Source organism: Pinus tabuliformis, chromosome 3_1, assembly GCF_031772625.1.
Source record: "Pinus tabuliformis cultivar Carrire ecotype Pingquan chromosome 3_1, CPIR1, whole genome shotgun sequence".
Classification (NCBI taxonomy): domain Eukaryota; kingdom Viridiplantae; phylum Streptophyta; class Pinopsida; order Pinales; family Pinaceae; genus Pinus; species Pinus tabuliformis.
Window position 1 is genome coordinate 714,317,327 of NC_142301.1, and position 13,485 is coordinate 714,330,811.

At 40.9% G+C, this 13,485-nt stretch overlaps 1 protein-coding gene across 1 annotated transcript in view; it reads right to left on the reverse strand.

Annotated features, from left to right (window-relative positions):
- The window catches only part of LOC149189242 ((R)-mandelonitrile beta-glucosyltransferase-like), a 64,271-nt gene that overhangs the window by 6,678 nt on the left and 44,108 nt on the right, over positions 1 to 13,485 (reverse strand). The gene's annotated exons all lie outside the window — the stretch shown is intronic.

Consider the following 13,485-nt stretch of genomic DNA (forward strand, 5'->3'; position numbering starts at 1 on the left):
TTGGAAGTTACCATTAAGGACATAGGCCTTGTCTTGAAATCTTTATCCATACTTGTCCTTTAAAAGTATTCTTAAGACCTTAGAAAACCAACAAGAACAAAACCCCAAAAAACAACATAAACTGTAAAACAACGAAGTAAGAGAAAGGTTAACTAAGCACATATAGTGCACCACACTTCATCAGTTTACGATACCCGGATTGATAATTTATGTAGAGAAATTTAAGACGTTAAATTGACTAGACATTTTGGCGCCGTTGCCGGGGAAGTGTAATTAGGAGACCTTATTTCTTACATCTGAAAAAAAAAATTAACAATTCTTGAGTATGCTCTCCTCTTGCACTTTGTGTGATCTAGAGGATCAGAAAAAGGATTGTTAAGTAAAAAAGGAAAAATAATAATTCTTGAGTATGCTCTCCTCCTGCACTTTGTGTGATCTGCAGGATCAGAAAAAGAATTGTTAAAAAAAAAAAAAAGATAGGAGACAAAATAAACTTCATCACTTCAATTGATTCAAGAAAAAAAAAAAAAAAAAGAGAAAAAAAAGGAGAAGAGAAAAAATAAACTTCATTTCATTTCCATTTTCACTCCATGCCATCCATTTCATCAATAAAAGTTATTTCCCCATGATCATTTCCATTAAGATTGCCTAACTATCTCTATTTAGCTAAGTGGTTGCTGTGACACTGGTTTCCGCAGCTGATACCTGTTTCCGCAGCTGATACCGGTTTCCGCAGCCACCACTCTGTTTTTCACATTTACAGTCAAGATGTTAGTGCAATAAAATGAAAATGCAGGAATGACTAAGCAATATAAAAATTCACAATTTCAGAGAAAAAAACAATCTATGGCTATCTCCATTCCTAGGTATTCGGGAATAAGCTCCTCACAGTTGTTCATTATGAAAACCCTTCTCACATAAAGCTTAATATTGTTGAGCTTCTTCTTTGTATCAAAGAGATCGAATGGAGCCCTCTTCGGAACAAAGAGAACAGCCTTGAACTCCAATTGACCCTCTACAGAGAAATGCTTCACGGCCAAGTGATCCTCCCAATCATTGGTGAGACTCTTATAGAACGATGCATACTCTTCCTTTGTAATCTCCTCTGGCTTTCTCATCCAGATGGGCTTTTGCTTGTTGACGAGACTCCATTCATGCGACACTTCCTTTACCTTCTTTTTCTTCTTATCTTTCTCCTTTTCCTCCTCCACTTCCTGGATATCCCCTTCATCTTCCTTCTTCTCCTCTGTCTCCTCTTCGTCGTCACTGACCTCCTTCTCGGTGGTCTTCTCAGTCCACAAATAAATGGGGTAGCTAATGAACTCGGAATGCTTCTTGATCAGATCCTTCAGCCGCCTCTCCTCCAAGTATTCCATATAAAAAATTTTCAAAATCAATTTCACAGCCGAATGCAGAACTGTTAACTCAGGAAAAATGCGTAAACACAGAAAAAATGTCAAACTTCAAACGTTCGATTTGACCAAATGGAGACGAATTTTGAAAAACTAAAACATGGGTTTTTTGGCCAGGTGGGTTAGTTAGATAACCCAGAAACCGTTTGAAGAAATTTGTGGCGGTCTGGGAGAAATCTTCGGTTCTTTGGAGCCTCGTTTTTGCCACCGCGTGAAGAAAAACGTGAGTTAACTGATAGTTTGATGTGTTCGGCGTACCTGAAGAAGGGGAATTCAAATTTGGTTCTATGCTGCCACCTCTACCATGTCCTCTGCCCATATGCCACCCGTTGCAATTCATTAAAACCAGCAGTGATCCAAGTGAAGACAGCTCTGTTTTCACTCCATTACGTGATTTGGTTGGATACGGCTCTTCACAGCCGATTGATAAACGTGGCGTGAACCAAGCACGACTCTTCTCCACCGTATAACTCTTATTTCCGTTGCTTGTCTTCCACTCCCTCACTCACTCACACCATTTCCACTCTTATTCTCGCTGCAAAATCCACAGTTCTGTTTTAAACTCCACGGCTTTGTTTCAAACCCCGCAGCTCTGTTTCAAGCTCCACAGTTCCGTTTCAAACTCGTATTACCTTGCATAACACTGCGGCTATTCCACTTACAGCCGTAGTCCATCCATATTTCCCGTGAGCATCCTCCTTGAGCATCCATAAACAGTCAAAGCTTCAGCCGAAGTTGAGATGGGGAAACTGCTTAGTTTGTTCTTCCCTTGAACGTCCACACACAGTAAAATTTTCAGCCGGAGTTGAAAGCTGAGAATGGGAAGCTTGGCAGAGCTGAACCGTGAATTGCACTAGTTAAGTTAGTTGTCTTGAAGGGGCACATTTTTTTTCTCTTCCACGCACACAACCACTCCATTTCACAGTACTTTCTACACTCTGCACTTTCCGTAGCCAATACAATGTTTCCGCAGCTCACACAGGCTTTCTGCAGCCAATCCCGGATTTCGCAATTGTTTTGTTAAACTATAGGTTGCAGGTGTCATCAGGCAAAACAAGTCACATGGGTAGCTAGGGAAATGTTGGTACATGGATGGTGTCCTATTCATTCGATCAAATTTGATGAAAAAGACCCCGGTCAAAGGGAAGTCAAAATGTGTGTTATCCCAAAGTCGCCACATAGAGTCGCCACACTAAGTCGCTGCATGTCAAGAAAAAATAATAATTTTGAATCAATGAAATGAACAAGTTATTTTCTCACTTTTCTAAAGGTATTGATTAATTTTGGACTGATAATGAAAGATGAATGGCTAACTTTTTATTCAAGATTTTTAGCTACAGAGCTGTTCCCCAATTCTGTAGCCAGAAAAACCTCATTGTTCAAATCAGCCTATCTTTCTCATACAAAATCAGATTTTGATGATTTAAATACCATTGGAAAGATCTCAACAAGATCTATACAATGAGAAATATATCATTAGAGTTTGAAATGGCAAATAATGAAATAAATTGCTGAACGGAAGCAACATCAACTTGAGGCACTAATTCCAAAGCAGGTATAAATTCTTTTGATTTTTCCTTTGAGAACTTGTTTCATTAATACAAATTCTTTGTTTTGTGTGTAAATATCATAACTAGAGAGATTGATCACCTCTCTCCTTTGATAATCTTACATTCCATTGCAGAAGAAGTATTAGTTTTTTTGCAGGTTCCAGGAGGAAGGACAAATGACTACAAGAGAATGGTGTCTCTCTAAGAGACCAATTTGTTTCATAAGAGGATGATCAACAACAAAGAGGAAATATGCTGATGTAAAATCAGATCCAAACACTTGAAAAACTTTCAGATACTATTGTCTCCATCACATCCATCCATCACATCCATACTTCATAATAAACCATTCACCTCATTCCACTCCATACTTTTCACTTACATTCACATACACTTTCCATCTCTTTTTGTCCATTCATAACCCACAAATAAAAGCAAGAGGCTCATTCACATGCTTATTGCCATTGCCATTTCTGTTCTCCATTGCCATTTTCCATTTTCATTTTCCATTCCTTGTCATTTTCGTTCCACAAATAAGCCCTGCTTCAATGCAAATTATTGAGTCCATAGTCCTTTGAGTCTAAGTTCTTTGTAAAAACAGCTTGAGGCTTGCATGCCTTAATGGCAAGTCCTCATGCTGACAAACAATGGGAATACATTAATGTCCCTTGTTCGTTAGATCTTCTAGGTGATTCGACATCAGCAAATTCATTCGTACCTAGCAAGATGTGTTTGGGCATCTTGACTCTCATTGTCATCAATGGTGAGAGTTCTCGTGTTGACTAGTGGCATCCATTAATGGCCACTAAGCCAACAATTTCCTACTATGTTCGACATCAGAACATCTTTTCACATAGTAGGAATTGTGCCAATGAGTTTTGAAGACATGAAGACTATTATTTTCAGCATTTTGGAGCAGATTCAGCAAGTTTTAGTAGAAGCAATAAAAAATCATCTTATCTCTCTACCCATGACTCCTCTTGATCAGCCACTTGAAGAAGAAAATGATCAGAAGTTTTCAGCCACCACACATACAACTCATCCATTCCAAAGGGTAAGTGAAGGTACGGAATTTTCTAACTTTTAACCATAGAATTCCATAAAAAGCTAGAATGATAATTGTTGGAAAAACATTTCTCTTCCTCATTTCATAAAATTGCCAATACCATCAGTTGGGGGGGATACATTCATATTCATATCTTGCCATGTCCATATCATATTCAAGAGCTCACATACTTCCAACATATATTAATTATTACATTGCTATTATGAACATACAATGGCTTTTGAAAAAGTGCTTAAAGGATAAATTGGATACAAACAAAATCATGGTTGTCACACAAGAACCAACCATCATGCAATCCAATAAAGATATACTTTGCAACAATAATCAAAATATCATTATGCAAAGTTCAAAGATCAAAATAGAAGGCAACAAAAAAAAATGGTTGTGATGCAGGAGCATCTGGTCGACAGGGCACAGACCGAGGAGAGGCAGAACAGGTTTCTGAAGAAGATTGGGAGAAGTGAATATTTCTACAGAAGGACAGCAAGACTGTCTTAGTTTTTTTTTCATTATTATCTTTTTTTTGTTGTTCTTTAAGGATTGGACTACAGCATTTAGTTTCTTAGCTTAAATGACTTGTTAACTTGTTTCTGTTTCAGTTGTAATAACAGGTCCTAACTATAATAATTAAGGACTTGTAGTTATAGGTTTTGAATTAAGATTATTAGAGAATTAGACAAAAGACCATAAATCATGGTAAAGCATCAAACCCTTACGAGACAGCAAGCACAGATAAACTAATAATAGCCAAATCATGTAACTGGAGTAACTGTCAGGTAACTGTAATCTGGAACTAACTACCAGTTACCTAACCACTGAGTTATGGTATAAGAAGGGAGGGAAAATACATGTAAAAGGTTCTGGAGTGCGACATTGAAATAAGAGAAATAACAGAATACTATTCTTTTTCCTTCATATATATTATTCAGTGCATCCTAACTAACTTACAGATTGTGATTTTATGTCCTCAAAACATATCTTACATCTACAGAAATTCTTATCAATGCATCTATTATGAATGCGAACCGTGACAGAGTTTCACACAGCATCCACGCACAAAACATCTAATTCCATTTACTGTTTACATCCATCCATTGCAAAGTAACATTGTAACCAAATTTCATTAAGTCGAGAGGCAAATGCATGCATACATAAAGTTCTGTTCATTACAATAAATTGCAGGTCAAACAGTGACAGGGTAACTCCAAGTACAAGCGTCTCACAACCAGCCGAAGCGAAGTCAAGCGAAGAACAAAAGGAGTCGAGCAATCAAGCAAGAAGAGCCACGGTCCTCAAACCACAGGTAAGCAACCACACCGAAGTCCAAAAAGGAATTATTACATTAGCTGTGTAAAAAAAAATTATTATCCAGACATAACATTGCCAACGGCCAAGCAAGCGAGAGCTCACAAGGCTAACTAAGCACGGCTGTAGCATGACCAAGTGATAAAAGGCAAAGGACCGAAACATTCGTCGACCAATACCACAGAAACCCTCTGAAGATTACAGAGTGGGTCGAACCCCCAAAAAATACTTGACTCATTAACGAAATACAGACACCCATGGCAAACAAATCCCGTGCAGACCAAAAGACACAGAGAAAGGTGAAATAGAAACAGAGCTACCCGAAAGATAGGCGGTCGAATCCCCTGCAAGGCCACGGAACCAGTTACCTGCAATCACCGTGACAAACAATGTTAGGGTCGCGGACATAAACAAGCTCATGCAATAGTAAATAAACCATGAAAGCCGAATAGACAGGACAGAGGAAGGAAAGACCAGACGGGTAGGACCTTACCAGTTGTAACCAGGTCCATAAACCGCAGAATGCTCAGTGACAACCTAACCACAGAGGAGCTATGAAGGGTTAGGCAAGCATTCGAGTTGAGAATACGAATATATAGCATGCAACGAATTCTTACCTGAATCGACGGAGTTGGGCGATGGTTTGAAGCCAGAGACGGAGCTGCAAGTTTGAGTTCCCCACCGAGACGGAGCCGAACCTCTGAACAGAACCCATAAGCAGAACCGAATACCATAACAGAGCCACAGAGGGCGGAGTGTTGCAGAGAGTGACAGAACTCATAAGCAGAATCAAATATCAGAACAGAGCCACAGAGGGCGGGGCATTGCAGAGAATAACCAAGTTCATGCACAGAGCCGAAACACCAGCATAACCACAGAGAACAAACAAACAGTGAAAATGACCGAATGACCGCAAACAATCCGGAGAAAAGGCCAAGTGAGGATTAGGGTTTTGTCAAATCCCAAGGCGGACAGGTGGAGCGTGGAGAGGCGGAGAGGTACAGGCGGGTGATTAAATATCATTGCAATATAATCACACAAGTCCACGTAAGGTGCGGGAGTGAAGGCCACGTGGGCTGGGTCCCCATCAATTGGTACGTAAATGGATTAAGGATGGAGATACTAGATGAAATTAGTATTCTTTCTCCCCGGAATATTGAAGAAGCCTTTCAGAGCGCTGTTAAGGCGGAGGAAAAGATTAACAGAAAACAGAACAGCAGAAGAGGGAGAGGAAGTAGCAGAGGACGAGGACAGTCCTACGGAAGAGGTAAGAGTGCTGCAAACAGCGAAGAAAGCAGCAGTTCAAAAGCTTCAGGGACAGCCGAAAAAGGAGATAGCACCAGAGGAGGTCGGTCATACCAGAGAGGACGAGGAAATGGCCGCGGAAGAGGGGCGAATGTCCAGTGCTACAGGTGCCACAAGTGGGGGCACAGAGCCTTTGAGTGTCCAGAAGCTGAACAAGCTGGTCAAAGGGGAACGCTGATGGCACAGCCTGAAGAAGCTGAAGCACAACCCCGGGAAGTGGAGGACATGGCAGAAACGGGGGAAGCTTTAATTTTGAATAAAGTGTTGATAAAGCCAACCAAAGAAGTGGCTGAAACAACCCAGAGGAAGGCACTATTCCGGACAGTTTGTAAGTCGCATGGAAAGTGCTGTAAGGTAATTATAGACAGCGGGAGCACTGACAACTTGGTAGCCACGGAAATGGTGGAAAAGTTGGGGTTGAAGCGGCTGAAGCACCCCACACCTTATAAGGTGTCGTGGCTGCAGAAAGGACACCAGTTGTTGGTCGATGAACAATGTGAAGTGGAGTTCCGCATTGGCAAGTATCACGATACAGTGGTCTGTGATGTCATGCCAATGGACGTGTGTCACATACTGCTCGGAAGGCCATGGCAGTATGACAGGAAGGTGACACACGATGGAAAAACAAATTGTTATAAATTTACAAAGGATGGGGTCAAACATACTCTTGTACCCATCAAGGAGGAAGATACAGCTGAGTCCAGTGGGACAAAAGCATTATTACTTGGAGGAAAGCAGTATATAAAACAGATTGAAAAAAATGAGATTAATTTTGCAGTGGTAAGGAGAATGAAGCCAGTATTACTGAGCGTGGAAAGGTCAGAACTGCCTAAGGAGATCCAGGAGCTGTTAGAAGAATTCAATGAAATTGCGGCTGAGGAGTTACCTGATAAGTTACCTCCCAAGAGGAGCATCAGCCACCATATTGACTTTATACCCGGATCAAGTTTACCGAACAAGGCAGCGTACAGAATGAGCCCCAAGGACAATGAGGAGGTACGCAAACAAGTGCAGGAACTGTTAGACAAGGGACTGATCAGAGAGAGTTTAAGCCCCTATGCGGTACCTACAGTCCTTGCACCCAAGAAGGGGGGAGAATGGCGAATGTGCACAGATTCGCAGGCCATAAACAAGATCACCATTCGATATAGGTTTCCCTTGCCTAGAATGGATGATATGATGGACTGCCTTAGTGGGGCAGCGTATTTTACTAAGATCGATCTGAAAAGTGGGTACCATCAGATCAGGATAAGAGAGGGAGATGAGTGGAAGACAGCCTTCAAGACCAACGAAGGACTGTACGAATGGCTGGTCATGCCATTTGGATTGAGTAATGCTCCAAGCACTTTTATGAGATTGATGAACGAGATGTTAAAAGAGTTTATAGGAAAATTTGTCATAGTCTATCTGGATGATATTTTGATTTTCAGCAGGACGAAAAGAGACCACCTTCAGCATATCCGGAGGGTGTTCGAAAAGCTGCAGCAGAACAAACTGCTGGTGAATTTAAAGAAATGCACTTTCTTGCAGAAGGAGTTGATTTATCTGGGATTCGTGGTAGCAGAGAATGAGTTGAAGATGGACCCAGAAAAGATTGAAGCGATCATGAGTTGGCCGTCACCCAAGAGTTTGTTCGAGGTACGTAGTTTTCACGGTTTAGCAAGTTTTTACCGGAAGTTTATCAGGAATTTTAGTGAGATCTGCGCACCCATGTTGGAGACCATCAAGAAGGCCAGCCAACCTTTTTGCTGGACTAAGGCGGCAGAAAACAGTTACCAACTCCTGAAGCGTAAGATAATGGAAAGGCCAATCTTGAGACTGCCCGATTTCAGCAAACCTTTTCAGGTTCGGTGTGATGCCAGCGGGACAGCTATTGGCGCTGTACTCAGTCAAGAGGACAGACCAGTGGCATTCTTTAGTGAGAAGCTGAATGAGAGTCGGCAGAAGTATTCGTCATATGATAAGGAATTTTATGCAATGGTTCAAGCCTTGAAACATTGGAGGCACTACTTACTGGGAAATGAGTTCGTTTTGTTCTCTGATAATTCTGCTTTGCAGTATATAACTCAGCAGCACAAACTGAACCATAAACATGCCAAGTGGGTGGAGTACCTACAGAGTTTCACCTTTGTGTTGAAACACATAAGTGGGCAAGCCAACAAAGTGGCGGACGCTTTGAGTAGAAGAGCCCTGCTCTTACAGGAAAGTGGCATACAGGTGATGGGATTCGAATACTTGAAAGATTTATACCAGATGGACGCGGATTTCAAGGAAGCTTTTGAAGCATGCCAGAATCCCGTATTGAGAAATACAAGCCCATGGCTAGATTACAATCTACAGGAGGGATTGTTGTTTCGAGGGGGACAGCTGTGTGTTCCAGATTGTTCGATGAGGGAAAATCTGGTGAGAGAGAAACACAGTGGCGGACTAGCGGGACATTTTGGTGTCAATAAGACAGTGGAGCAGCTCGCGCACTTTTATTACTGGCCGAGGATGAATCGAGACGTGCAGCGATATATAACCAGGTGTAAAATCTGCCAACTAGCAAAGGGACACAGCCAGAACACGGGGCTGTATACACCCCTACCTGTTCCAAGCAGACCGTGGGATTCAGTCAGCATTGATTTTGTCCTAGGATTGCCTAGAACACAAAGGGGGTATGATTCGGTGATGGTAGTGGTGGACAGGTTTTCAAAGATGGCTCATTTCATTCCTTGCCGGAAGACAAGCGACGCCACGAACGTGGCACATCTTTTTTTTACAGAAGTAGTTCGACTACATGGCTTACCAAAAACTATTGTTTCAGACAGGGATGTGAAATTTACAGGACATTTTTGGCGCACCCTGTGGAAAAAGCTGGGCACACAATTAAACTTCAGCTCTGCGTATCACCCGCAGACTGATGGACAAACAGAGGTGGTAAACAGGAGTTTGGGCAACTTATTACGCAGCTTGACGGGAGAAAACTCACGATTATGGGACCGAGCTCTTGCCCAGGCAGAATTCGCTTATAACGATTCGCCAAACAGGAGTACCGGTCTTAGCCCATTTCAAATCTTGTATGGTATGCATCCGCGAGGAATACATGAGTTACGAGATTTGGGACAGCTAGAAAGAAGGAGTGCAGACGGGGAAGATTTTGCAGAAGCAATGAGTGAGCTGCATGAAAAGGTCAAGACAAGACTACAGGACAGCACGCAGAAATATAAACAACATGCAGACATAAGGCGGCGAGAGGTAAACTTTGAAATTGGGGACGAAGTCCTTGCACATTTGGGCTGGGAACGGTTTCCTAAGGGCACGTACAACAAACTGAAGTTTAAAAAAATCGGCCCATGCAAAATTCTACGAAAATTCTCAGCAAACGCATATGAAATTCAGCTGCCACCTGATATAGGCATATCACCCATATTCAATGTGGCAGACCTGTTTCCATACCATGCCCAAGCAGAGGAAGGACGAGTGGTACAGCCACAACGGGATACCCAGTTCGAGGACAATCTTTGGAAGAAACAGTTACCATCGGTCAAGACTCATGAGATAGAAGGAATCATCAGCACGCAGGTGGCCAAAAAGACGCGCAGAAAGGAATATCTGCGTTATCTCGTTAAATGGAAGGACCGCCCAATGGAGGACAGTTCTTGGCTTGACGAGATGCAGATCCGAAAGGCAGGTTACTCGGTGGAAGAACTCATGGAACGGAGCCATGAGAACTCTCTTTTACCCCGGCAGCCTGATGCAGGAGCATCTGGTCGACAGGGCACAGACCGAGGAGAGGCAGAACAGGTTTCTGAAGAAGATTGGGAGAAGTGAATATTTCTACAGAAGGACAGCAAGACTGTCTTAGTTTTTTTTTCATTATTATCTTTTTTTTGTTGTTCTTTAAGGATTGGACTACAGCATTTAGTTTCTTAGCTTAAATGACTTGTTAACTTGTTTCTGTTTCAGTTGTAATAACAGGTCCTAACTATAATTGTTAAGGACTTGTAGTTATAGGTTTTGAATTAAGATTATTAGAGAATTAGACAAAAGACCATAAATCATGGTAAAGCATCAAACCCTTACGAGACAGCAAGCACAGATAAACTAATAATAGCCAAATCATGTAACTGGAGTAACTGTCAGGTAACTGTAATCTGGAACTAACTACCAGTTACCTAACCACTGAGTTATGGTATAAGAAGGGAGGGAAAATACATGTAAAAGGTTCTGGAGTGCGACATTGAAATAAGAGAAATAACAGAATACTATTCTTTTTCCTTCATATATATTATTCAGTGCATCCTAACTAACTTACAGATTGTGATTTTATGTCCTCAAAACATATCTTACATCTACAAAAATTCTTATCAATGCATCTATTATGAATGCGAACCGTGACAGAGTTTCACACAGCATCCACGCACAAAACATCTAATTCCATTTACTGTTTACATCCATCCATTGCAAAGTAACATTGTAACCAAATTTCATTAAGTCGAGAGGCAAACGCATGCATACATAAAGTTCTGTTCATTACAATAAATTGCAGGTCAAACAGTGACAGGGTAACTCCAAGTACAAGCGTCTCACAACCAGCCGAAGCGAAGTCAAGCGAAGAACAAAAGGAGTCGAGCAATCAAGCAAGAAGAGCCACGGTCCTCAAACCACAGGTAAGCAACCACACCGAAGTCCAAAAAGGAATTATTACATTAGCTGTGTAAAAAAAATTATTATCCAGACATAACATTGCCAACGGCCAAGCAAGCGAGAGCTCACAAGGCTAACTAAGCACGGCTGTAGCATGACCAAGTGATAAAAGGCAAAGGACCGAAACATTCATCGACCAATACCACAGAAACCCTCTGAAGATTACAGAGTGGGTCGAACCCCCAAAAAAATACTTGACTCATTAACGAAATACAGACACCCATGGCAAACAAATCCCGTGCAGACCAAAAGACACAGAGAAAGGTGAAATAGAAACAGAGCTACCCGAAAGATAGGCGGTCGAATCCCCTGCAAGGCCACGGAACCAGTTACCTGCAATCACCGTGACAAACAATGTTAGGGTCGCGGACATAAACAAGCTCATGCAATAGTAAATAAACCATGAAAGCCGAATAGACAGAACAGAGGAAGGAAAGACCAGACGGGTAGGACCTTACCAGTTGTAACCAGGTCCATAAACCGCAGAATGCTCAGTGACAACCTAACCACAGAGGAGCTGTGAAGGGTTAGGCGAGCATTCGAGTTGAGAATACGAATATATAGCATGCAACGAATTCTTACCTGAATCGACGGAGTTGGGCGATGGTTTGAAGCCAGAGACGGAGCTGCAAGTTTGAGTTCCCCACCGAGACGGAGCCGAACCTCTGAACAGAACCCATAAGCAGAACCGAATACCATAACAGAGCCACAGAGGGCGGAGTGTTGCAGAGAGTGACAGAACTCATAAGCAGAATCAAATATCAGAACAGAGCCACAGAGGGCGGGGCATTGCAGAGAATAACCAAGTTCATGCACAGAGCCGAACACCAGCATAACCACAGAGAACAAACAAACAGTGAAAATGACCGAATGACCGCGAACAATCCGGAGAAAAGGCCAAGTGAGGATTAGGGTTTTGTCAAATCCCAAGGCGGACAGGTGGAGCGTGGAGAGGCGGAGAGGTACAGGCGGGTGATTAAATATCACCTAACCCTTAATTACACAATCAACAAATATCTCATTGCAATATAATCACACAAGTCCACGTAAGGTGCGGGAGTGAAGGCCACGTGGGCTGGGTCCCCATCAGGTTGTAACACAAGAACCAACCATGTTGCAATTCAAGTGAAACACTTTGCAGAAATATGAAGTTATCAAATGATATCATGCAAAGTTGAGCCAAAGCTCAAGGATCAAAAGAGTTAATGTAATATATATTGCATGAGGACATGCAATAGCTTCAGTTGGGGGGTATGTTGAGTCTTGAAAATGTCATTCATTTGCATTACACTTTCACTATTATGTCCATTATATCATTTCCATTTCACCTCCATTTCACTACTATGTCACCACATTCATCCCACTTTCATTATCATTGGGCCACCTTTATGTTTTTCCAATCTTTATTATTTCTAAGCCTTTTAAGTGAATTTGTGGTTAAACATTAGAAAATAATGTGCATATGCTTATACCTAACAAATGGGTTGAGGTTGTTGAACAATGTAAACTTTGAAACGGGAACTGATACTGTTACCCGTTTTGTAGAGGTGGCAAAAAAATGACCCGATTTTCAAAAGTGGTGATGCAGAATACACATGCTTTTTTTAGAACATGGTTTTTGGAACTTTAATTTTTTCATGTGCATTAAGTTTTAGAATGGTAGTGAATGGTAGTGATTTTCATCCTGATTTTAAAAAGTGAGTATTCTGCATCACACCCTTTTTTTAAAAGACCTATTTTTTGACTATAAATTTTCTAGTGTGTGAAATGTAAAAAATTATTTTCTAAATTTGATAGTTTTTGAAGTGGTCATTTTATTCATATTTTCTTGTTCTCTATCTTAATTTTTTTTTTTTTTTAGTGGGGTTTTATTGTTTTGCGTTTTTAAATTAGAAAGTCGATAGTTTGAATTTTAGATAATCTACATATTTATACATCCTTAATTAATTTTTCAATCCACATGAAATAATTGTTTCTAAAAAACAATATTTTTTAACAATGGACATAAAAATAACCATTTTTAACATAAATATAACAAAAAAACTAAACGTTTTGATAATTTTTTGCTAGAATTAACATGTCAAAATCACAATTTTTATACAAAAATATTAACTAAAAATGGTCAAATAATAGTTTTTTTTATGAATTTCATGTCAAA